The sequence below is a fragment of the Anneissia japonica genome, unplaced genomic scaffold (genome assembly GCF_011630105.1).
Source record: "Anneissia japonica isolate Jap-2015-1 unplaced genomic scaffold, ASM1163010v1 scaffold5067_len495651_cov149, whole genome shotgun sequence".
Taxonomy (NCBI): domain Eukaryota; kingdom Metazoa; phylum Echinodermata; class Crinoidea; order Comatulida; family Comatulidae; genus Anneissia; species Anneissia japonica.
In genome coordinates this window covers 406,952-410,879 of record NW_022754121.1, presented here as the reverse complement: position 1 = coordinate 410,879, position 3,928 = coordinate 406,952, and the positions used below count along the sequence as shown (strand labels likewise).

General features: G+C 36.5%; 1 protein-coding gene across 2 annotated transcripts in view; it reads left to right on the top strand.

The window, feature by feature from the left end:
• The first annotated feature begins 204 nt into the window (after positions 1-204).
• LOC117123130 overlaps positions 205-3,928 on the top strand; it is a 28,046-nt gene continuing 24,322 nt past the window's right edge. For both annotated transcript variants that reach the window (XM_033268979.1, XM_033268981.1), the window contains exon 1: positions 205-325. The gene's annotated coding sequence lies outside the window, so the exon portion shown is untranslated. The remainder of the gene's footprint in view (positions 326-3,928) is intronic.

Below are 3,928 nucleotides of genomic sequence, written 5' to 3'. Positions count from 1 at the left end.
GATGTTCTACTTATGACTGATCAGACCCAGACGAAGAGAGGGAAAACTAGGCCAAATTTAATTTTTGGTCCGACTGCCCGACGAGCTTTAGCCGATGGGGGATTGACCAGACCGATGAGGGAGCGTAAGCTCCTCTCCCCCCCCCCCACCCCCGTTGGAGCCGCCCCTAGATACAGTAGCTCATTTTGTACCAAATAGTATGATGTACAGTATTACTATTACCCAACGATCCCACTAGCCAAACCATAGAGGGCGAGCTCATCGTAATATTAATCGACCACATGTTGAGAGCTCTCTTCTTTCCATTTGAACATATTTTGTTTATGTAAGTAAAATAATTTGGAAGTATTAGCCTAAATAACAACCTAGCCTGGTGTTATATGATTGATAGCCTTAATGATATCTAGGCCCGCCTACTCACTCTCTAGAGCAAGCTAGGGGCCTAGCCTTAGGCTAGGCTCTTTGACAGCAGTATGATAGGTCCTGGCCTACTATGCTAACTAGGCCGAGGGCCTACCACCAGTAGGGTACCAATACGCCCTACCAGCTAGGCCTGGCCTGGACCTCCTCAGAATGCTTAGGCCTTGCTAGTCTTTTGTGTTGCGTTGGGTGGGGAAAGATGGTGTGCCAGTGAGGTGGGCGGTTTGTGGTGGGGAGCCGCGCTCTGAATTTTAAAAATTTTAGCTTGTGTATTTTTCATATAAATACATCGTAGGCCAGTAATAATTGCATAATAATGTGACTTTCTAAAGTAAGTCCTACTTTACTTATTATTATTTTAAATGTCAACTTATCAACAGACAATTAATTTAAAGGTATTTAATAATGTAAGTAATAATATTTGTATAGTATATTACTCTCGTTGGAAAAAATTATATTTACTCTCATGTTGTGTGTAATATATATAGTAGTATAGAAATGCAAATGGGAAGAAGAAGTCATTGGATGATGAATTTTATTTCATGAAAAGAAAAACCACGTTCAGGAATCTTATCTTGTAATTTAAAATGTGTTATAAAATTAAGTGTTCTACTGTATATTTAATTGCCTACATAAGGGCCTACTTTGTCTTGCGAAGATTTATTTCGTTGCCAAATAAAAGCCAGAAAGGTGGGTTTCAACGTACAGTACTCCTTAGGTAACATGCCTAGGGCCTGGCCTTAGACCAGATGAATCTGTAAAAATCTAATTCCTATTATAGGCCCAGGCCTATTCATATTAGTTTTTTAGTAGTGGTATATCTTTCATACATTCAATAATTATCGTCCGTGCTGTGTGTCCCACATACAACATTTATGGCCTACCTTTTATTGCAAATTTTCCGATCGATTTAAAAAGCATCGGAATTTCTGTATATCTCCCAAAAAATACATTATGTTCAATCATAATCTAATAATAAGATAATATCAATATCAGTTCATAATATAAATGTCAAATTTTACTACAAATGCTGAAAGAATGCTTGCGCAGTTTGCATATACGCACACAGTTTGAAACGACTTTGAAATTACGTCAGCAATTCAAATTGAGCAAAAGGAACTAAATGCGCACAACAGAAACATTGAGAGGAGGCAGTCTCCATGAGTATTAACTCATAGCCTCCTTATATCACAAAGAGATAAGGTAAAGACTTGTTGCCAGCTTGCATTTCTAGATATTCCAGTATTCCAAATATGCCTGTTATATAGGTAACACACTGTCTATGAGTCGTAAGCATTATTCATCTTAAAAGCTGTGCTTACGCCAATGTATAGAGCATGTGCAGGACAGATTGTTACATCAAAGGCTTACCATATGCATTATTGAAAGGCTATCACATACTCAGATGTGATGCCATGAGGCTACACTTACGGCAAGGCATAAGCACTATTCACTGGCTATGTTTACAAGGGCAATTCAGTAGATAACTTTTAATTTAAGGCTAATTAATTTAATTTAAATTTATTCGCGCAAATTAAAAATTTTTACCCATACGCATGTGTAATTGAGAATCTTGTGATGAAAAGTAACCTGTGCAAAACAGCCGTTGAGGCATCCACAAAGTTTCCCAAAAGAACAGGCGTCATTTTGAAGTTAGCAATTATTAATATTAAGTAGAGAACAAGGGGGCTACAGTATTTTGTGTGCAGCAGTGCCTAGCCTACTTAGTTTTCGCATACACTAGGCCTAGGCTTTTCTTCCCACCAAAAGAGTATAAGTAGAACAACAGAGCGTACTCCCGTAATTATTAGATACACTCTTTGTTTCCACTTATCCCAGGACTCGCCGTCACCGTCCTGTAAAAAAAAAAACAAGGTCTAGGCTTTTCTTCCCACCAAAAGAGTATAAATAGAACAACAGAGCATACTCCCGTAATTATACAGATACACTCTTTGTTTCCATTTATCCCAGTACTCGCCGTCACCGTCCTGTAAAAAAAAAACAAGGCCTAGGCTTTTCTTCCCACCAAAAGAGTATAAATAGAACAACAGAGCGTACTCAAGGCCTAGGCTTTTCTTCCCACCAAAAGAGTATAAATAGAACAACAGAGCGTACTCCCGTAATTATATAGTTACACTCTTTGTTTCCACTTATCCCAGGACTCGCTGTCACCGTCCTGTTAAAAAAAAAAAAAACATTTTTGACCTGTTGGTTTGTTTATGAATTGAAATTTAATATATATTGATATGTGGATATTTTTCCTGTTTCATTCTGAGTAGCAGATTGAGTAAAATATTTTTTATGCACATTTTGTATATAAACATTTTTTGCAAAACCTATACAGTACACTACCTTTGATCATTTTTTTTAGAAGAAAATCGGCAGCATGAATCCAACACCATTATGAACGTATTTTTTTTTTTATTTACAAGATACAGCAGCACTCAGTTGAAGTAAAACAGGAATTTCCCAACCAATGAATTGATAGTGTTGATGTGATGATGCTATATATATCCTCTATGCAATTAGGAGTGTATAGAGTTTTATCTAAAGGATAGTTGTACGGATAATTTATTGCTCTCTTTTTATACAATGGAATTTTTCACAATAAAAATGATTGGCAAAGAACCAATACTGTTGCTGTAATGAGACATGGTTATATGTTCTATTGAATATTTTTGTTCTGGAGGTGTCTATTCAGCAGGTTGGTGAAGCATCCATTCAAGAAAATCGGCAGATATTACTAACAAAAAAGAATCCATAGTACAGCAATTATTTGTATGTAACATAGGCCTACTTCTTAAATCATGTTGAAAGTTGAGATTGGCTGTACCAGCTATTTGAGGAAGATAAATTATATGTTAGTTAAATGTCTATCAATATTATAATCATTGGATTAAATAACAAACAAGATTCTAAATACTTTAAAGCTTTTCTTATGCCGCTACAAAGTTGAGTAATAATAATTAATGATAGTACTAGTGTCGACTAGAGAGGGTGCTTTGCATTATGTTGTGAAGCCTAGTGATAGATTGGGAAAAAAATGATTTTGAGGTGCGTAATTGTGATTTCTATGGATAATTAATAGTGGATCGAATTTCAAAATGTTTGGTCATAGATATTATTATTGACACAATGAGCTTTCTGCTGATGCCAAAAAAAATTACAAAGTATTGAAATACATTTTTACTCTGGAATCCCTACACATAGCCAATGAAAATCCAATTCAATCTGGTTTTTATAAAGCACCTTTCTTTGCAGATACGAAGCGCACAAAATGTTTACACCTTGCTGTAAGCTCGTAGTATCAGTGTGAACATAAAGTAGCCTCTCAATAAGCTGTCACTAACATAAGCTGTCCTGCGCACGCTCAACAGATCGGCGTAAACATAGACGCTGCGTATAGGTAAAGCACACACTGCGTATAGGTAAAGCACAAGGCTTTGTCATGGAGAGTATTAAGACGTCACTGATGCGTTAAACTTCCCGACAGTTGCAGGTGGCTAAA